This window comes from Formica exsecta, unplaced genomic scaffold (assembly GCF_003651465.1).
Source record: "Formica exsecta isolate Colony F162 unplaced genomic scaffold, ASM365146v1 scaffold21, whole genome shotgun sequence".
NCBI lineage: Eukaryota > Metazoa > Arthropoda > Insecta > Hymenoptera > Formicidae > Formica > Formica exsecta.
The window spans coordinates 3876227-3900302 of record NW_021849398.1 but is presented as its reverse complement, the minus strand read 5'-3'; the positions used below and the strand labels follow the sequence as shown (position 1 = coordinate 3900302).

General features: G+C 34.9%; 1 protein-coding gene across 1 annotated transcript in view; it reads right to left on the bottom strand.

Moving 5' to 3' along the window:
* Positions 1 to 22150, bottom strand: part of LOC115234944 (uncharacterized PE-PGRS family protein PE_PGRS46-like) — a 50040-nt gene extending 27890 nt beyond the window's left edge. Inside the window, exons 1-2 of the mRNA XM_029806369.1 lie at positions 20776 to 22150; positions 20171 to 20319 (exon numbers count right to left, since the gene is read on the bottom strand). The gene's annotated coding sequence lies outside the window, so the exon portion shown is untranslated. The remainder of the gene's footprint in view (positions 1 to 20170; positions 20320 to 20775) is intronic.
* Positions 22151 to 24076: the final 1926 nt, after the last annotated feature.

The window sequence follows — 24076 nt, the reverse complement described above, 5'->3', positions numbered from 1 at the left end:
GAAGAAAGTCACAGTTTCATTTGGGAAAAAGCAATTCACTTAAATTGCCACGATGTTAAAACTAAGCAAGATAAAAACACCCTTTTTTAAAATTAATGTAAGTTTTTAGATCCATATCTCTTTCGAATTAATTAAATGTGTTTTGGGGATAAAGATTAAAAAGGTATTCTTATTACGCATGAAGAATGATAAGACAATTCACGTGAAAATCATTAAATAATATATATATATCAGTATCCTTTTTTTTTGATATTGATTAAAATGATAAAGTAATTTTTTATCTATTCTGAAGATTGTAAAAGATAGTTGAATAAATTGTTTCTTTAACTATTATTAATGGATATACAATAATGTCATTTGGAATCGACGGATAAATTTAAAGAGAGAAAGGAATAATTCCCACAAAACAAGGAACTTAAATATTTTTTCAAGTAACATGATTTCTGAGATCATTATTGTCTCTAAAACAAAAAAAAAATTCACGAAGATGCGAAATTATCAAATATAAAATCACTCATTGATTCTCAAGAAATCCGTAATTACGTGAACGTCCGAATTAAATTCAAATAAGAGATCGCTTCAATGAGAATAGCGAGTTTTATTTCCAACGAGGTCGCACACTTCGACAGGTACAAAAGGCAGGAGAGGCTGCAAACAACAAGAACAGGATCTACGTGTATGTGCTTCGGATCTGGATGCATCCAGACGGGGAAAGATTGGAGCGCCATCCCCTGTCCCCTCGCTGCCAATTAACAATGGCAAGTGCCGAGAGACGACCTTTTCACTCTACTAAAATTTGCTCTGAATTTAACTGCAGTACGCTTTAGTCGTACAAAGGCATACCGACCTGCTCGACGCCCGCGAAAATGGCTCTCGGTATATCTACGTATTCGCAAATTGGTTCACCTAACTGGACGAGACTATTTTGCAGGATCGCGACTAATTCGACACGCGTGATAAATGGAGGTACGTAAAAGGGAAAAATTTAACCAGGGAAATCCCAGGACGATTGATTCGATACGTTTATGTTCGGTGCGTTTCTTTAAAATATCCGATTTTAAAGAAAATTTAAAATGACTTTTATTTCAGTATTACATAATAATTGTCATTATAAATAAAATAAGAGGAAAAAGCGTTAAATCTTATAATTTAGATTGAAAAGTGATTATTTATAAATGCTGTATCGAATAATAATTATTATTTGATGATTATTTTATTACGATTTAGTTTCACTTCTTGAAGATGATGTCACATCAACTCGCAACTCTCTCTCTCTCTCTCTTTTAGATTATTAATAATCATTTAATATCATAATCTTTTAATTTAATGAAGTACTTAATGAACAGATGATAAGAAAATTATCATAGTGACGTAAACCATCACATTTGGATATCGATCTTGGTTAAGCCGTCATGGTATTCTCTTGCGGTCAGTTGTCCAGCATCCTGTCAACACACGTAATAGTGTGGCTAAAGCTCGGTGACGAAATTCGACGCTCGTCGCTTAAAGCGTCAAGTTACAACGTGACTGGCGAAATTCCGAGACACAGAGCTCAGAATTTACGTGAGCGAAATTCGAAAATGATACAATGTCTCTTGTCCGATTTAAATTGAATGAATTCGGGGAGATTTTGCTACGAAATGCTGCGCCAAAATTCAAATATTTATATTCTAGAAGCAAAATTTCAAGATTTCATACTTGAAAAAATTCACATTGTAACAAACAGATCTGCATACTTTCATGATTCTGCGAAACTTATGCTTATGCTATTCATGCGACAAAGAATTTCGATGAGTGATGACATTCCTTTTATAATTTCGCTAAATCTGAATCGCGCATTTATCAAAATGTATTATCAATTTCTTTTTTCTAAAAAAAAAAAGAAAAGTAATACAGATCTGACCAACAATAAAAATGTTCGAATTCTGTTTTTCTTCGTATTTTTCAGTACAATTTCGAATCGATAGCGCGCGCTTGTCACAAACGAAACTCTCGACATCAAACAGCGAGGAAAAAAATCACAAGCCGATCCGATCTCACAACTTTCATCATTTTTAACCGAGCGCGCGAATTGTTAACGGTCACGAAATCCGCAGAATTAATCGCAGTCGACCAGTCTACGAAACAAAGTCGAGAGAAGTTGAAATCCGCTCAAATATCTCGCGCGTACTCCCGGCATTATTATCGTAATAATGAATCGGTACACGACGACGGAGTATGCGGCAGTGTGCGAATGATGACCGGTATATACGGGTATGATTCGCAAATTATTATGCGGATCACACACGAATTGTGCGCGATATCCCTAACTTGTGCTATTCCGTTGGGAATCACGTCGACGCGATGCATTGAGTAACGAGCGTATAATTTCACCTCCACTTTTGGTTGACATTTGTCATCCGACATTTAGAATTATCGAATCAGTGATCGTATGATTGCATCCACGTATTTTATGTTGCGCGTCAAATTGCGCCGACAATAAAACTTACAAATAACAAACAACGCTCGGCAAAATCGCTTTTCAACAGCACATCAGTGCATTTCAAAGGTTTAACGTTCTATACAAATATTTGTGCGAAAGCCAAGTTATGAAAAATTAGAGCTTTTTTTTAGAAAACAACGTTGCTTTTTCATTTCTATCTTATATTCGGAGCTTTTGTTTGCACGTTGAAGCCCAAGCAATTTTATTTACGCTTTCCTCCTTCTTTCAACTTGCGACAGAGATTTATTAACGCATTTTCCAATGATAAAAGTATAAATAGTACGATGTATGCTTTAAGAAATGTCACGTTAAAGCTCCAATAACATATAAAAGAACATTGTGAAAAATATTGTAAAAATAACAATTTTATATACGGTTTGTAAACTTTTGTAACACATGATCTTTGTAGTTATAAAATGTAGTCACAAAAAGAAAAACAAGGCGATGGAATAATGTTTCGATGAACTTGATCTATAGAAAATAAATTCGAGTTTGCATTTTTACACATACGTAATTTTATCTGAAAGTTTCTTATAAAATAATTTTAATTATCTAGTTTTTTATTCAGTTTTGAAATTTATACGTTAGTCTTTATCCCGAGTGATTCAATATAGTACTCTTGTAATTCACAACTGTTGTAAAGTGATTCTCCAGAGAATTAAATGGCTTATTGCGAAGTTGTAGCGCTTTGTGCACTCCGCAATATTTCCCATTTGACAAACTTCACTTGTGCGTCAGGTTTATACGCTGCATATAGACACGTCTCGATTTCCGAGCAACTCAAAATATGCATCGAAGGCTTGTTTATTTGCTTCTTCAAAACACCATTCTGAATTTGCATTAAAGCGCAAGAGCAGTACCATTGACGGTAGTATACGTGTACGTGTATTCATCGCATTTTTATTCAGCTATTTTTCACATTGTATTTTTCTCGCTTTTCTTTCACACAAAAGCTCTCTTTGATCTACTTCAGTCGATGTTGCATTTTTTCTGCGCAAAGTTGCGAAGAAAATAATCAATGATTTTTTTTTATCGTTTAAGCACTGCATATACTTAAATATTTATATGATACAGCAAAGCAAATTAAATGTGAGAATTAAAACAAAAATATCATTTATAATTGAGAGACTGAGACGGGAATAGCTGTATAAAAATCGATTAAAAGTTTATTATTTTTCTTTATGTAACTTTGAAATAATAGATTAACAATACTTCTTCGAAGTGCAGTTTTTTATTTCATTTTAAATGTGTGTTTAAGGAAAAATTGCGCAAGAGGAAAAGTTTCTGAAATAAACTAATAAAAATCGAAACTATAACAATAATTATTATATAACACGCATTATAAAATATACATGTGTTTTTAAAATTATTCTGCTCAGGTTGTTCCACATATCTGGTTAATATTGAAAGTAAGATACATATGTATGTATGTCAAAAATATTCTGAAAATGCCGCGAATACAGTATCAACATTACTATCGTATTGTATAAATCGTCTTCCAAGATATCTCTGGGGTGCTCTGTATCTCATTTTTCGCCTTCTACTATAAATCTGCGCCAAGTTTGATTAAAACTGGCGCGCACGCTAAGGTAATCCCGCAATTTCCGCGATTTATCCAAGTAACCGGAATTCGTTTTATGTAATGCCACTCGTCAAAACTTTATAAGCGCGCGCGGAGCATGCAGGAAAAATCATGCAATGGGGTGTATTTACAAGGGTAAATATGCGGCGAGACCGAGTAAAAACGACGACTGGCAAAGTTGCGGCGTTGGGGACAACCGCTGACAAATTCAGCCATTTCAATGGCAGAGTTGAAAGTTGACGCCTGTAGATCAAACTAACGGACGTCCATATCGCTTTGGATAAATCTCTCATTTTCGCGTTAGAGTTACGCAGCGAGACGCGCGTAAAACTGTCATTTGGATTGTCACCGACAATCCCTCTCTTCTCTCTCGTATGACCTAAATAACAGCAGTTTCTATTTCTCTCTCTTTCTTTCTTTTTTGCAAGCTTTGAACTTCAACACAAGCTTGTCTTCGGTTTATATATCGTTTACTTGAATCTCAAGATGATATATAATCAAAGTACGTTAATTAAAGTTCGTTGAAAGCTGTAAAGTTTCCGACAATTGAATTTTCTGCGAACATAATTAACTCATTACCAAATTAGAGATGTGAATTATTTTGTGAGACGCGTACATAAAGTACGCGAATAATTCAATCCAAAATGATTCAAAGTGCTCGTTACGGGAAAATAACTAAATATATCGCTTCATTACACTGATGAGATGCAGGCACAAAGTTGATTACTTCATTATTGATTATACATATTGAAATATGTATTTTACACGCTCCCTTTCTCTCCGTTAACCTGACATTCTCATCACATCCAAATTAAATTTGGATGTATGACATAATTAAGTACTAATTTATTATTTGAATTTATTACTCTTAATTAGCAGAAAATTAATATTTAAAAAGAAATAAGAGTGCTTAATTGACGAGTTAACATTACGCATTAGCACTCTTATTTCGAGAACTTTCAGCGAATAAAAAAATGTACTAGAAATAATTGCTATTTTATTTAATTATGTTCAAAGATATTGCAATGGATTTGAAAAATATGAAATTACATATACACATGATGTTGCACCATTTTGATATTGAAATACTTTGCAAATCCACATGCATGTGACAACGCATTCTGATGTCGCGAAGCGCGTTATTAAAATGCGTTACGCATTTTGCGTAAATGCGATAGACAGGTACTGATGATTTTTCGTGCAGCGCGCATTTACCGCTGTGAAGCCTGTAAAATCGCCTTATCGAATAAGATTATAGCGCCGCGATTTTCAGGGTTTAACTCCCCCGTCGATTACAATCGAATCGTTCCGAGAGCAACAACCGTAAGAGGATTAACATTGTATCTCAGCTGTTATTTAGATGGAACTGCGTGACGAATAAATCGCATTACGGGCGAAATCCGCACAGCTAACCGCCGAAAAGCTTTGCGGAAGCTTCGATTGCTGTCATCGTTTCCGTCGTTTCTCAGACGACGTGAAAGCTTGATTGACTGACTGACTGGAAAAAGGCGCCGTGTTTCTTTTTTGATTCCAGAGCGAAATGAAAAGAAATGAAATATCAGGACCACCGCGTACTTGTTGGTCGTTTTTTCTCGTACCGAAATTACGGAAATCCTACAGGGAGACGAGTAAAATAACCAACCAGTTACTCGCCTATGCGACATATATATTTAACATAGAAAGCAATAAAAAGCGTAAAAGCAATAACTTACGACTCAACCTGCGCTTTCGCGATTTGACTTCGCGACACTATTTATCGATACTCTCACGAGCCGAAATATACAGTTCGCAGCTACGCAAAATATATATCTTCCGAGATATACATATCTACTATTGTACATATATATATATTTTCTTGGAGCCAATTTTTCCACGCTGTATGTCTTCGTGATAGTGCGGTATCGCGTGCATTGCTAACAAGATTTTCTTTTTCTTCTAAATCAACTTCACGAGAGAGAAAAAGGGAGAGACACCATATCACACGCGATGAGCGAAATCTTGGGATATCAAAAAGTTGGTGGACCACAAATACTTGCAACAAATCCTAACAGCATGGTTTGAAGAAAGTATTTGATGTTCTTCGACACGTTGTTGCAATATTCGCACACAACGCGGTGGCGAGAACTTCATAAAAATGTATGACGCGTCACACGTATCGCTCAAAAGCCAACGTGTCGCGTTATTGGTGTTTCGGAATATAGCAGAAGTTTTAAATTGAGACATTGACAATTGAGACTGCAATACTAGTTTGTTAAAAAAGCCGCCATTTGTTCAAATATTAATATTGGTATCGATTCTGTTTTTTTATTAAAAGATTTATATAATTTTTAAATTTTTAAATTTATTCGTTTATTCCATAACAAACTTTTTTTAAACACTCCAAAAACTGACATTTTAAAAGAATATGGGAAATAATAAAGTAGTTGGATTAATAAGTGAATATGGTAGAAGAAAATGAATCAATGCAATTTAAAATTAATTAAATTGTACGAAATAAATTATGTATTCATGTTCAAAAATTTAGAAACAACAATGAGCACGAGTCATTTTGCATCTTAATTAAGTTGATATCAATTGTACCGATGCAAGTACATATAACAACAATCTGCGAGGTAACACATGCTCGGATATGAAATTCAAAGTTTAAGCGGAGATCCCTTATCACGGACCGAAATTTAATCGATTCATTAATGTGTGACTCGCGTTTAACACTTAATTCGGTCTCTTGTTCCGAAACTGTCTTATACTACGGTACACACGCGCATATATTCTCATGCATATGTGTTCATAGTCGCGACAAGAGTGAAATTCTATTCCAGATTCTATTTCCGATATCACTGTTAGAGATTTATCAAGAAAGTTTCTGATACCCTGGCGTGGCAAATCTTCACGCTATTCGCTTCTATGCACAACTTATACTTCCCTGAATAAATACGGAGATAACGTTCTGCACGGTGCACAGTTTTGTCTTCGCGTGCGTTTTTCTGCTACGAACAAACATTCGCGATACGGTGAATATTCATAGAATTGTAGGGAGAAGCGAGCTCTTAAAAAAAGATCTGATAGATCCGAAAAACGTTTATTTTTTTTTTTTTTTTTGAATATGTAAATAAAAATCCTGTTTTCTGATATTTCTTTGGTAAAGCAATCTATTTTAATATGACACATTTGAGCTTCGAGTAAATTTACTTTCCCCGTTTTAACAACAGAATTTTATTTTGCCCTCTTTCTACCGAATAACGGCCGTAATATTTTCAGCATTTTATAAAGAGAAAATATATCGTCAGATATTATATTATTATATATTTACATTAATGAGTTGAAGTTATTTTGGAAGCTTTGAAAGCTGAGCGCTACTGACAATGAAAAACTTCCGTACAGTTTGTAATAATAACGAATATTGTACTAATTCATCCATTATAATGCAATGTAACATTATTCAATACGAACATGGCATAAATCTTATGGAAGCTTCTGCGATACAATTTCCGGTTTGAAATTTCCTTAATTCAGTTTTGCTGATTCAATTTGCTGGCGTTCTTTCGCTTTTGCGTGTATCGAATTCGCGAACACCTAGCTACGTGTCTCGTTTACAAGACAGAATTCTTTACTTTAGTATTTTTCCCGTAATCTAGAAAAATATTTGCGTCAACTCGAATGAGACGAATGTCAAAGCATCGGAAAGTGCATCGATAGATCTTTGCGCAACTAGAAATCGGGAATAGAAACCGGAATAAAATTTTCACTTTTGTGTACTATCGTCGTGATTTTATGCAAAAGTGATACGGTGTATACCACTGATATGTAAACTTATTAGATTTATCTCGCAAATAAAGCGTTAAATATGAGCAGCTGCGAAAATATTAGCAAATGAAGTTTTCCTCTTTCACGGCATAATCCCATTTAATTCTTAATTGGTTAAAGCAAGCTCCCGAGGATCTCTCATCGCGCTGAGGTCAAGGAATGTTTGTTAGAGAAAATTAAAAGCCGGCAATTATAAATACAATCAATATTCACCTAAGAAATATACATTTGTTCGTAATAGATTTAAACACAAAATAACAAACGCATTTCACACTGCATTTGAATATTTAGCAATTACATTAGATATGGAAAGAAAATAAGTTTTATGAAAGCTAGAGAAAAAGAGAAAAGGAAAAAGAGAGAGACCATAAATATTCTTGGAAAAATTAGAAATCGTTAGAAAAAATACTTATCGTACTCTCTTATCACTATGTATTTTAATAGCTTTCATTTATCGGTTCTTGCTGCTTGTGAAAATAGTTCCTTGACGGAAACCAAAATTATGCAAGCATATCACGTCAAAGTCCATTTTGGACAAGAGTGAGTTATGCGACTATGAATAAATTGTGCGAGAATGACAGGCGGTTAATCGCCAGTCGTACGTTTCTGTTATCGGCCTATCCCTTCCCGCGCGATCATGTGATCAACGAACTTGAAATTCTATCTCCTGCTTGAATCATGAGAGAGATTTGTCGGGGAAGTTTGCGATATCTTTACTCACTGATCGAGTCGAACTTCGTCGCAATATTGCGCAGCCGGGAGCGCCAAAATTCGATCTTTAGTCTAGACCGGGCCCCCGCGGGGCGTTATTCGATAATACAGAAAGATAATGAATCTCGAACTCTCTCCAGTCTCCCTTAATAAACTTGCCACTTTTCGCACGCTCTGCCATGATATTTCATATAATTTTACGACGTTTCGTACGCTTTAATCTCCGCTATGTAAATATCTCATACGGATGAAATTGCAATATTTGAAACGCGAGTCTTTTTTTCCACCTGAATAATAATAACAGAAAAAAAACAATAATGCTTTGTGTATTCCGGATATTGGAACGTTAATCTTCTGTTAAAACGAATCGAATGTATTTTACTGCACTTTGATGAAAAAAAATATATATATAGGATAACCAGCGTATCATGCAACAGAAATATTTTTACGTGAGGATATTCAAACCAAAGTATAAATTTGAAAATATATTTTTTCTCTGTATTCATTATTTTTGATGGGTAGAAAAAAAGGAAAATTTGACCTAGCTTTTTAATTAAGTGTACTCTTGTTTTCTGTCAAGATTTTTATTATCACGCAATTCATTTTCTATGTAATAATAAATATTTTTTAAAATTGATTATAAAAAAGAGAGGAATATATTTTTTCGGAATTTTTAACTAAATAAAACTGAATTTATAAAATAAAATACTAAATTTTAATTAATAGCTGACATAAATTATCAGAACTAATATCAATTGATATATTAAGATTTATTTTAATTTAATAATTATCATAATTCATTGTAAATTATCATAAAAATTGCAATATTTTTTAACTACGTACATAACAAATTATTCATATTTAATTGTAGTTTCTTCAACAATTGTTCACGGCGTTAAATCACAATATGCTTTATTCGATTGATCTGACTTCCGCGAGTTCGGGATTTATATCTAAGAACCTCTGTCCCAGGTGTGGCAGGATAGGTAAGCGAGGAAGTCTCTGTTCTTTTCTCTCAAGAAGTTTCAATTCCGATGATTAAACGCGAGCGTCGTTTGAACGGTGCCTGGTCCCGAGCGTCTCGTTCCCGTTTTACGGATTTCTGTTTTTATTTCTTAGACAAAAACGCAGTAAATCACACGGCGCACGAGGTGTTCTTGTTCTTGTTAGAAAATAAACAAACAGCATGCAGATGACTAAAGGGAAAGAAAACCTGAATGAAAAATGCAATCGATGTATGTACAAATTATGAAGTCGAGAAGTGCTTTTTATATTTTTTATACAAAATAAACGCTCATTTTTATTTCATTTTACATTTATACATCTCATCACAAGCAAAAAATAATAAATTCCTTTCAAGTTGAAAGAAACTAGAAAAAACGGCTTTTCGAATGGGTTACTATAAATGGATTTACTAATGAAAGTAAAAGGAATTAGCTTATAAAAACTAAGGTTGTGTTTTACAAGCTATATAATAAACCATTTATGTCGTTCAAACTCATTACTTTATTAAATACCGCGATAATATTAAAGGTTCGGTAAATAACTTTGATTAAAATATCGATTATCTTATTTTGCGAACCCATGCTTTTGCGAAGCTATGTTTTATTTACTTGATAATCAAGCTTTTCCCTCATGAGCGTCAGGGGAGAATTATGGTTCCCTACCGGTAGCTGCTAAATAATTATAGCAAGAAGCGCTCAATCTTTCAACATTGTCAGTGGAGTATATCAAGCGTCCGTGGAATATGTACAGAAAAAAGCTATTACGGAGAAGAAAAATTGTTATAGCATACATACAAGCAATAAACTTGCATCGATAATTAAAATATATATATTTACTAACAATAGCAATATTTATTCTCATTAGTAATATTTCTTGATATTTTCAAATGCTTTAAATCTAAAGATATATATATATTGCACATTTTATTTATCTTTTTTTTTTACTTAAAAAGAAACTTTTTGCAAAACTTTTTGATTGGCAAAAGATCTTTATTTAAAAGAAACACTATTGCTATCACATAATTCTCGAAACAAAATTATATTTTCTCACTTGTAATTATATTCCTCCGTCTATGTTTCAAGATTAATATTATAAAATGATTATAAAATATTATAAAATAGTGCACAAAATATATTTCATCGGAACATTAAACGAAACCATAAATAATCTTGAGAAAAGTGCAAGAGACTTGATGCATATGGTGTCCCTCTTTCTCTCTCTAATCGTACATAGCAGATAGATGGACCAAAAATATTGAAGAAATAGTGAATTAATCATGAAAAGCTGATATTCTCTTTGTGATGCTTCTCTTCGAGCAGAAAAATGAGTCACTCGTTTGATCAAACGTGAAAAACTTGCGGCGTTTTTGGCGGGTTTCCCATTCTCCGTTCTTTGCCGTAAGAAAATTTACCGTCGATTTCTCGAAGATGACGTAGCGCGGAGTAACGCTTCCGCTAGGTGGACGAGAAATTATTGTCTTCGCTCACGCATTGAGAATCTCTCTTTGTTCGTGAAAAGTCTTTTTCCACTGGAGACTTTGTTTCAAATCGCAGACAAGCCGACAGATTCACTCTCGGCAATTCGCGACGGGGAAGCTATACGCTTGTCGATGTTCACATGGCAAGCAGAAAAATTTTAGTACTGTTTTGCAGTTACTTTATTTCTGCAAAGAGGGATAAACGGATTCTTTTTTCAGAATGCTATCTCGCAGGAAACTATGCTTTTTTCCACGCACAACACCCTGGAAAATATAGCGATAGTCTGCAAAATGTGAAGCACAATCTCATGCAAGATTTGGTGAAAAAATTCGCTGTGGAATACAATGCCATATTTCACGGTTAAATTATTCAGCTTTCAGCAAAATGACGTATATATTCGTGAAGGAACTCAGTTTTTCGTGTTATTTTTATTAAATTTTTAATTGTTTTCTGTAGTGGTTTTTTATACATACTATATATTAAATCTCTTTTTTTTAATTACAAATTTTTATATTTCGTGTATTTTCATGTTTATAAGAGAGAGAAAGAGTAAAAAAATATTCTTAAAAATATAAAATATACTCTAAAAGATATTATAGCTCGACGTGAGATTTTTTGCATGTAATATCATAAATGTAAACGAGGTGACGAGGCCGTCCCTAAATGGTGCGCGCGCTACAATTAGGGACCGTAAGACCCGCGACTGGTTAAATCATTAAAGAAAGCGTAGAAGGAGCCGGCTCTCCCTAATGCTCTTCAATTCATCTCCACGAACGAGGGCACGTCGTCTACCGTCTTGATTTTTTACGATCATTAACTCATCCTTGTATTTGCATTACAACATCTTGCCCGGGCATTCTCATTATTAGCAATAAATTGTGATGGAGACTTTCTTTTTTGCTCGAGAGGGTATCGGAAAGAGCAAATGATACATGTAATGTAATAATCGATGTTAGAAAATCTATGTTTTAACATAAAAGGAGTGAATTAGTTTGAATTCTTTTATCTCAAAAGTAGGTTCTCGAGTAAAAATTATAAAACGAAATATTTTGCATGTAGTAAATTACTTCGCTTTTTTGTGAAGTAAATTTGGTGCTTATTAATTGGCTGCGGAATATTGCCTTGAAAGCACACAAGCTCGTTATAAGCATTAAGGTATATAGAGTGGGATTACATCCCCGGAACGAGAGAACAAGTTTCTTAGACTTAAAAGTCTTAAAAGTACGAACGTAATTTCGCATTTCACACATTGTTTCTTAAGCTGATATAAAAGGTTTAATTTAATTAGCAAAAAGTTTACTTAATAACAAAAAGATTAATCTATGTGTTATTTTGTTAGTATTTTATTGCACTAATTCCTACGATATTTTTATTGATATAAGTAACAGACATGGAAACAGATTAAAGAATTTAATGTTTTTATAGATCTCAGAGGTATGACCGTTAATCGATAAAACTACAAAGGAATGTGGCAGCAGGGGGCGAACGAATATAAGTCGGAAACAATTAATGCAATTGATCTTCTCCTCGCCATAAATAGTCTCTGACTTAAAATAAAAATAGATGATCAATAAAGAACGTACATCGCTCGTATGTACGAGATATATGAAATTTATATAGATACCATTTTTTTAATTTTTTTACATCGCGTATGTATTCCATATGTAATCGAACGCAATACGATGTAACGGAACCGAACCCATTCAGTCCAATAATTCGGGTGTATAACCGCTAATTGAACATTGTTACGCATTGTGATATTTCGGGGATTTTTGTAAAAAGAAATGTACGGAATCATATCGACTACATCGAGTAATGAGAAATTTCCTCTCGGGAAATCAGCGATAATTGGAAGTAATTGAGCCGAGTGTGCCTCGAGAAGAAAAAGATTTCTCGCCCTCGCGGTCTGTTTTTAAAGATTTAATTCGTCGTCGGTCATTAATTACAACACGTCGGCTCGCTCCGCCGCGTCATTTATAAAATTTTCACCGTGGTGCGCGGAGCGTTAATGGTCGATATCATGTACAATATATATCTATATGGCGAGAATAAATTTTTATTTCGTATATTCGATCATCCAAATTATTGCAAACGCGGGCGATAACGCGTAAAAAGGGTCGACCATTGCAAAATTTATGAATATTACTGATCAATGTAATTTTTTTTCACTAGAACGCGCAGCTTTAATGACATCCGAGTACCAAAACGACCGATGGCGAACGGCGTCGATTTATATGCGTCACATCTCGAGAGAGAGAAAGAAAGACTTCGCGATTTCTCATGCAATTTATTTGCGCCGAAAGTGGATTCAACAATCGCACGTAAATCGGACATTTCTCCGAACATGTTATGTAAATCGGGCACGACCGCGATAATCTTACTTTTCTTATTTCTCTCTCGTTTCGTGAAATAAGCTAAGCATTACACCGCTATAAAGCAGAGATACATATCGGGAAATAACGAGATAATAAGTCGCTATCCTTCGCGTGTCTAAAAACATGAACGAAGAAAAAATGTAACGTGTTTTTTTTTTACAGTTTCTTATATATAATATACGTATCATTTTTCTTTGATATTCCGATACTTTACCTGCCCTCTATGAAAATTTACATGTATGCATATTAACGTATCAACGGATAGTAGCGACGGGACGGGTTTTGATTAATGATTCATAAAATGACGGATGAATCAAATCCTCACAGAGAAAAACTCATTAAATTTATATATGACATCAATTTAAATATAACCACTAAAATAGCAAGTTTAGTTTCAAATCTTTCACACAAAACTGTCATTATTCCAATATTCGCATTAATATTCGCTTACGACTTCTATTACTTGTAAACTCATTAAATATCTTGTATTAAATCGTATGTAATGAGAAAGAGAGAGAGATTTACGATTAAAAAGAATTTCACTAATATATATGAACCGCATTTTTTTCACATTTATTGTTAGTCGAGCAGTTTGAATTAATTTAGTTAGAGACATTTAATTTCGCTGAAAGAAAAAAAAATATATATATATAAAACATTTAATTTCTTAAATGTAGTAAAATATGTACAAAAAAGGAATACAAAATTACACGGTACTATTCTACTCGAATAAACTTATTAAAACTTCACACAATAAGATTTTATACGATCTATAGACAAAAAATAATTTAGTCCAGAACACGCCATATACTAGTCGTAGCGTCAAAGTTTTCACCTTCGCTAAAGTTTCGACTCGTGCAATTAACTGTTTAGGAAATAGAGTAAGTAGGAGAACGTTTCACATCTTGCTTTCTTGTGGTCGGTCGTTAGGTGTGCGCGAAGTCATTAATTTTTTCAACTTCAAAAGGCTATCGTCCGCACGGATAATATTTAATAAAAAAAAAAAAAGCCTAACAAGTAAAAGAACTGCGTTGCGCAATTGCATGCTGTCTACGCTGTGATTCAAATTTATTCAAATATATGCTGACAAATGAATCATAAGCATAAACAGATGGAAAGATATAGCAAGAGGGAATATTCATTCGTCAGAGTGATGGCAACACAGAATAGCAGTCGGTTAGGAAAACTTGACTGCATTACAAAGATAGGTAGGAAATGTATGAATCTCTACATAGTTGTGTATATAATGGCGTTTCCGCAGCTCCTCCGAAACGTCATTCCGAAATGTTGAATCCATCCAGTTCTCATGCCTGAACGCAAACTGCTTATAAAACGGCATGGTAGAGAATGACAGGTTTTAACTCACCAGCAGACATATTTAAATGGGCGAGCACCCGGGGGAAAGTCGGTAATACCTTTATCACCCAAAACTCTTCAATAGAAATGTATTCGGAAACGTAATAGAAAACTTTATTATGATATATCCCCTCTGACATAGTAATTATATTCTGTAGAATATAATTATTCGAAATACAATAGCTTTCGCGCGAAGTCCGAGATGTACAGCATTATTATTACAGTTCTCTCAAACATTAAGTTGAAAACAAACAAACAACTCAAGCCGGCAGAAATAAATAAATAGAAACATTATGTAAATACATATCATTATATAAACACAAAAAGGATTTGTCGAAATACTATCTTTCTCAATTTGTAACTTTTAAATATAATTCTATTAATTTAATATAACAAAAAATGTGTGTTATTAATATATAAACCTTTTTTATTAAATTTACATGGAAAATTAAGAAACGATGAATTTTTATTTTACGGATATATTGTTATTAATACCGTTATACAATTTTTATATATAAAATAATGTATGTTTATCGAAATACTATCTTTTTCAATTTTTAACTTCTAAATATAATTCTATTAATTTAATATAATAAAAAATGTATATATATACAATAAATTTTTTTATATTACTCTTAACTTTTTCAAATGAGATTCGCACTAGGTGTTTTACGCGAGGTTTGTACCATTTTTAGAAAAATGAGATAGTTTTTATCGGATGAAGGTACCGACTCGTTAAGCTCCGGAATGACCTAAATTAACCTCACGGGTGTAATTAAACCTTGGAATAAGAACGATTACTACTGTTATCAATAACTAAGTTTGTCGTAAACATGACAAGTAAGTATTCATCTTACTAAGATCGTAAGTGCGTTTAAGAGTACATTCGTACGTATCACATTCGTTATCATTATATCACATATAAAACTGAAAGATGCATATATGACGCAAAGCACGCAACTGTAATCCGAAATGCAGAAAAAATCTTGACGAAATTATCTCAGAATGAATTCACTGTGTGCGTCACACATCGACTATCAATCAACTTATGTCATGATATTCCCTAAAATTTATAACGCGATTTGTTTCGTCGTCTCATTATTTTATAAAAGAAACATGTATGTGCAAAAAAAAACGTACCTTTTTTGCTACATCACCGTAATATTCTTAAAGCACCACATCTTCGTAATATTTCGGTGGCAAAGGCAGTAAAAGGGACCAGAAACAGGGTGACGCAATGTGCGAAGTACGTAAAGGCGAAGGGAAGACGGTGGGTATCCCCCGATCTCTCATTTCTCGCCGGAATCAACCGCGTATCGCGGTCGTTAACGAGAAAGCTACTCGTAAGGAGAAGCGCCTCGACGGCGCGCCGGCCTATTCATCGAGCCGTTCCACTCACACCTCGCGCGTTCCTTCGCGTCGTATTAAAGACCAACACTGCCGTGAGGTCATCCATTATCGAGAGCCAAGAAACTTATTGCGGCCACACGTTAAGTCCGCAAGGTTTTAACAGTTTTAGCGAAACTCGCCGACGCGACCGTGAAACACCGATGCGAAATAAGGTGGTGGAAATAAAAACAGTGGATCAGAAGATTACGCTTATTTCGTTCCTCCTCGCATGACATAAATGCCCTTTTTCTGTTTTTATTTTCTTTTTCAAGCACATGTAAAACATACGTTGAGACGTTTATTATATGTACACATATATCTATATATACAAACAGGAAAATATAGTGTATTATACTTGCTTTCTATTATTTTGCGTCACTTCAATAATTGAACAAAGTTTAAAATGTGTAATTACAGATTATAATAAAAAATATATATACAACTTTATGTTTCCATTGTGCTAGAGTTATTATTATATTATTATATGATAGATATAAGGGATCTAGAGATTTAAGAGATAGAGTATCTTGAATCGCGATACAAGAAGCAAATCTACGAACTACTTACGGACAAATTTGGAACATTGTACGCGTATAAATTCACCGAAAAACGTATAAGACGGTACGGTATAGGTCAGGATCGATTACGGTATTATCCAGTTTGCACTCGAATTCAGAGCATGGGAAACCGAAAGAGGAACGTGACAGCTTTGATCCAAATTGAGAGCTAGATCGGATATCAAGCTGTACCGGCGCATTTGGCATCATTGAATCTTTTATCGATACTCTTTCAAACTCGATTGTTCGCGAGAGTTCAAGAGAGTCTTCCTTTTTTAATATTGTTTCCATACCAACGCAATGTCATATATTTGTCTTCCCGATATAACGATGTTTTAAATTGTGCTCTTTTTTATTTAAGATAACGAAACAGTGATGTATCATTCATATTTTTCAAAGGAAGATAACAAACGATATTTTTTTACCTCAATAAATTATATTTTATCTGTGTGCATTCGTGTGCCGTCATGCGTCATGATACAAGGCGTTTTCGCAGGGATACGAAATTTCGCACTTGATTCTATTTTCATGGAGGGCAACGGTATACTATCATGAACGGAATCCATCGCGCACTGAGATGCTCGATATAAAGTTTTAGAAAAAGTACTTAATGAAAAAATACTTTATTATAGTGTTTTGAAAAGCTCTCGAGATAAGCTACAAGAATATGCAATAAAAAGTAGGCAGTTCCATTTAAGAAAATGAAAGTGACCTTCAAATGACTATCCAAGGTCACATCAATGGCATCATCTTATGTCCCCCTTCGAACCAAACAACTTTTGTCTGAAACATTTTTTAATATCTCGCTTCGTTTCCGAGAAATACGCCCGCGTCACTATAAATGCCTCACCCTGTATATATATATACGTCGGAAACTTTTCCATACTCGCGCGCACATTCAGCCCTGCGCGTTTAGGACATGTGTACGTGTGAAGAATGAATAATAACGTAGAATATTTGAAAAAAATGTTGAATAAATTCAATTTCTTAGAGAGAGAGAGATTTTTTGACAAGAGGTTTACACTTGATATCTTTTTAGCTTTTAAAATTTTCGCGAGAAAGTTAGCAAAAAATTTTAACATTTTTGCAATTGTAATTACAGGAATAAAAAAAAAAAAAAAAACAGAAAGAATCTTTTTTTCTTTTTTTCTAATTACCGATATACTTGTGCACATTTTCCATTTATTTAATTTTCATGCACAATTCCAGAAGATGGAATTTGTACCCGAATTCGGTAGAAAGACAAAATCGTAATATGCTCGTAATTTTCCTGCAAATCTCCGTGAGACAATTAATTACCCGACCTTCTTCTAATTCAATGAATTATCTATATGCTACTGGTATAGGTGCCGAATTACCGCCACATACATTCATCCTCAATCCTCCTTTTGTTAAATGAGACCAGAAATAAATTGATGGTTGCGCATACCAAATTCCTATTCCTATTCCTTTCCGACTTTCCCTCAGAACATTCAGCCAACCAACACAATAAACTCGCGGTAGGCCATTACGCGAGAGACAATATTCAAGCGTAGGCGATGTAAAAGATATTATTGTTGTGTCATGCCGAAGTATGGCGATTCTTTGTTTTGATGAAAAGCACAAGACATTCCTGTTTCCGCATTTTCCATCGATTTGTGCAACGCGTTTCACACATATAAGTTCAAGAATTGAAAAGAAAAATCGATATATGCTTGTTTCTCGGCCAACATTTTGTGAAAGTTCTTTTACTTAAACTTTTTTAAAATCTCTATTTTAATTATATATATGGGTATATAAAAGCCTACAATTCTATAAAATTATATTTATAATATTATTCTCATATTGTTTGAACACAATTCCATTATAACGCATAACTGATCTTTCTGTTATCTATTCTTGCATTGATTGCACAAAATACTCATAAGAACTTTCAATATATAAATGACTGAATTGCAAGAGAAAAATATCTTTCTAGCATGCACTAATGCACTTTGAAAATGATTTTTCTTTAGCTATCAACCTGACATTAATCTTCCAGCAAATATTTACACTACTATACGATAACAGAAAGCAAACATTTATCTACTCTATAATAGCTACTAAAACTATAAGACTAATATTACTGCAGATTTTATCACGATGTGCATGTTTCTTTCAGAGGATTTTAGCCATTTCATGTTTCTTTCTTTTCTCTCGCTTATTTGAATTTTTAATGAAATACTTAATACATTCAGGACGTGTCGCTGTTCACGAAAATATTGCAAATAGGATTGCCGTTGCATACACAGCGACTAATGAATTATTAATATAATGAATTATTTCAGCAGCCTCTACGCTTGCTTTACAAATTATAGGAAAATAATAATAAACCGAACCTATCCGGTGCATTCTAATCGACGACGGGCAAGAAATCCGCTTATCCTTTGCTTCATGTAAACGACAGCGGAGAAAGGAACGATAAAACCGATACTGTGCGGCGACATTCGTGAGGAGGAAGGGCAATTAGGGGATGCAAATAATCGTCGACCCGGAAAAGAAATAAAGAAACACCTCTCCGATTCCCACGTGGATATTTTTTCTCATTTTATTTTGCGTTGTTGCACTCTTTGCACTATCGTCTTAACACGTGTACGCAGCACACAAATGCTACTATGTTGCTGTTAATTGGCTTACGATCGATAACCACGCAATTCGAGTACTTAATCCCACTTAATCGCAAAATACACTCGTGGCATCACATAAGGCGTATACGTGGACACGTTTGTACGTTCGCACGTTCATTAATTCTCTGTCATCCTAATTCCTTGCATTAAATTTGTGCATCGATTTCGAGATATAAATCGGAAAATAATAAATACTGAAGTCTATCTTATTCTTTATCGCACATAAAAACAAAGAAAATCTTTTAAACTTCTTTAAACACTACTTAAAAAAATTTTAGCGGCTGTAACATTCCATCGTAATTTATACAGCATAGAAAGAATACTAGAACGTATCCGCTTTTATAGGATCTTGCGATATCTGCTTAGTAGGTGGCAAGTGCCAATAGAGCGAAGATATCGGACGTAAACGAAACGTGCATGTCTCCGTGTGACCAGAATAAAACGGATTATATATTTGTATCGGAAACTGTTAACCTTTGACCGTAAGCGACCATGTAAGAAAAATCTCATATTATCGTATCTCTTACATGTGTACATCTCTAAAAGTATATATATTGATCATCTGTCACGATACATACACGTTTAGCACGTCTTTTTATCCCTTTTTCATCGAATCAAAAATTGGATTATATCTCAAACTTAATAATAAACTGCGATGATCATAAGCAGCAAGCAATGTTCCGTTAATAAAATTAAGAAGTATTCGTCACCCGAGTGAGAGCTAAATAATTATCGTGGAAGTAATTGTTGTGAGAATAGAGTAAAAGCGAGAAAAGATGAACTCACCAGTATGTGTACGTTGCTACGAATTAATTTACGTTGCGGTGGCCAATGTGATGTTCTTATTAACGTAGTTACCGTCCGAGTGGATGTGATGACTAGGACGAATAATGATACGAAACGCTTTCGTTCTAATGCATCCAAACTGCTTTGAACTGAAATGAATATTACCGTTACTAAATTTTAAAATGCAGAAACTTTTATCAGGACAAATTTATTAAAGAAAGAAATAAGAAATATACACGATTTTTTAAAAAGAAGATTCATGCTTCAATAAAACGCAATTTCAATTAATTTTTTTATAACTACATATTTTTTTATAACCTGATCTATGTGAAAATAAAAAAATGTGACCAAAAAAATATATACATAAACGAAATGAGAGAGAGAAATCGTCTCCTAATAAATTTTTTCCTGTTGACTATATAATATAAAGTTAAGAAAAAAGAAATAGATTCAAATTACGTATAATTATAATTATTATTCTACAGATATTGATAATTTATGAATAGACTGAATTTTCTAAATTTCATCTCCAATTTTTTTCACTTTTTAAGTATTTAATAAATAAAATAAAATAAATTTTTTAGATAGAAACGTCGAGATCTCACCTGTTACTTTGTGTAATCCTCGATTATTATATGTATAAAGTTTTAAAATCTTCTCCACTTTTTCAATCGCGTAAGTATTATAATTCTCCTTCAGATAACAGGACGATATCGGTCCTTTATGCTTCATTTATCTCTCTCACACACACACACACACACACACAATATGGCATAAAAATCTCGTAATTACTTCTCACGTAATACATCTTCTCGATCTTACTTTTATCGACTAATACGCCTTACATTGCATAAAGATCTGCTCGTCGATCATATTTTCGCTTTTTTTATAGCAAACTATTTGCAAACATTGATAATTGGAGCTGGCTATTATTATTCCACAAAAGCCTGTTTGCCATTTCGATCTTGCGAAAAACAGTCTAAGAAATTCCTGATCATTCGTTCCTTCGATCTTTACATTACACTTGATCTTCCCAATGTACTTCCCTCACGAGTACGCGAGTTCATTGACATCCCGGCCACTGCCCGATTGTCTTTTCTCTCGACTCCCGTCTCGTCCCACCGATTCGGAACCACTTGCTCTTCGATCTGTCAAACTCTGACTGTTAAATTTTCGATTCTTTTTTCGCAAAATTCGAAATTCGCGGAGGACCCATCACCCATCAACTTCCCTTCCCCTCGCTGCGTGGTTTTGATCCAAAAATCCTCCACATTCCATCTGCATCGTCTTGATCGCGCGGAAAACAGAAATTAACTAAAATCACTAACTCGATCTCTCCGATAATCACGATATCCCGATATCACGCTCAAAATCTCCTGGTAACGAACTCTCTTCGTCGATCTCTTCGATCTCTTTGATCTCTCTTATTCAATCATCGAATCAGTCGATCTTGTAAAACAAACGAAAACTCCCCGATCGATCTGATGACGAATCAATTATCGCGGCGGATCTTCACGCAAATTTCACGCACGCAGGATCCAGCGTGATCGAGAGTACGCGACGCGTAACGTACATATACGCCGAGACGATGATCCAGAAAGGATCTAGCGCAAAACACCGGCCGGTCTCGGAACACCTCGTGGAGGTGCTGATGACTTGTTGGCTCGTGTCGCGGAGTAACGTGTCGCGCGCGACACACACGATGTGGGTGGAGTGCGCCCGTCGCCGCCGGGTGGCCAGGTCGGCGACCACGAACACGACGTTCCACGTCCTGGCGAATGGCTTGTACCGGCGGCGCGCTCGCGACTGGGATCCTGGATTTCGGATGAGAGCTCGCTCTCAAGAATCAAGCACGCAGGCGCCGCGGACTGGACGTCTCTCTCTTCCCGATGCGCCGGCTCGTCTCGTTTCTCTCTGTCTTCCTTACTCACTGCCTGCCGGTGCTCGCCTGCTCCTGCTTACTTGCCGGGTGGCTGATACCGGAGTAACCTACCCCTGTCTTTACCTACCCCTGCTTCCCTGGTTACCTGCCTACCTTCCCCGTCTCTGACCCTGCCCTCTCTTCCCCGCCTGTCCCGATGTGTCTCAGAAAAGACGCGCGTGCTATAAATAATTACTACGATGACGTGATGTCGACGATACGCCAGCGTAATTGCTCTTGCTTCCTGACGTAGGCTCCTTTTAATGACGTTGAGATGCGTCTACGCGATGCATACATAATAAATGCATCAAACTAATCACGTCAACCTGGTCGATCAGCCCTGAAGCGATTTAAGCGAAAGCGATTACGCAATTCGTAGCGAACGATCGCGAAAATATATAAATAATGTGTGTGTGTGTGTGTGTGTGTGTGTGTGTGATAAATCTTTAAATGTTTTACAGTACTCTTATTTAATCTGTTTCTTTCCTGAAAAAAAAAGTCTCGGCAATATTTTTACGAATCTCATTTAGTTGTAGTCAACTTGAAATCGCCGATCAAGTAAATATATTTCGCTGACATTTTACATATTATTATACTATCTTATAAAAAATCTCATTATGCATTAACTGTCATCCGTCAAGATTAACACGTAAACAGTTTCTTTCTATGATTTTTGTCCCTGCTCGCGCAGCTATGTAAACCCTGTTAAGGGTGGTCTTGTCATTCTACTTGTCTAGCCCTTTGCTCGTACGTGCCCCGTGTATTTTTGCCGCGAGCCTGCGCTATCTACCTACACATTGACATTTATACTCCAGTGCACCGGCTGCCTGGCGTAGTTTAAAACTTTTTATTCGCATATAGTGAAAATTTTAATCCGGCTTTAATTTGAAGAAGCTTCACGTGAATAACTTTTATGAAATAAATACCACCTCGCTATGTGCTTTGAGAGAGATCACAATGATACGATAATGACGCAAATAATTATACTAATAGCATTCTAATAGAGAATTTTCAATACGCGATTATGTATGCATACTATTAGATTTGCAAGAACATTGTATAGGTCGCTCGGGAATCTACGTAAACTAGCTAAATCCCGAGATAATGTGTATATTCAAGGGGCAGTTTATAGCGATATACAGACTGTTCATACTAAATATAACTTCCGAATTAATTATTACTATTGAAGTTAGAAAGAGCGATTACATTAACTAAATGGTATACAGAATTAATATGATCCTTTTCACTTTGCTAATATAAAGGTGTACCAGATTAAAAGGCACACTTAATCAAAGCGACAATAATAAGACCGATATGCGACGGATCGGCTAGTAAATTCTAAAATTTAACTTCTCTATATCTTGTTACATATTCACAGTACGCTTATGTTACAAGTCGAGTGATACAATTTACGCGAATGAAAGCGAGATAAAACAAACAATCGACGCAACTAAATATATAATACGTATTTCAGCGTATATATGACCTTGTACCTGAATGTTTGCGCAATCTTTGAAGCGTGCATATAAACGCATTCTCTTAACGCATTAACAATGTATGTTAATATATTTTTTTTACACGGCTTCAACGACATGTGCAGCTTGACGTGCACTTATCGGTTGCTTGTATCGGTTCGCCTACGCACTGTATATCGCGACCACTATGGCGTATGTATTGTTACGTAGCCATTTTCTATGTCGCTACGTGACATTTACGACCTTTGCGTCGTGATACCCCTCACAACATCCGGGCAAACGCATTCATGTTCTTGTTGCTTTCAACTCGATTGCGTACGGAATTATATGTTGCGTTCAATGCGACTAATCTTCCGTAAACGAATCCTTTTGATTGTCAACATCAGCCAATTAGCTTATGCCCTAGTTATTTCTTGTCCCTAATGTCGTACGTAATCGAATATGATTTTCCCATACTTATTAGAATTAAAAATAGCAATGTATGGTTAATTAATTATACATATATATATA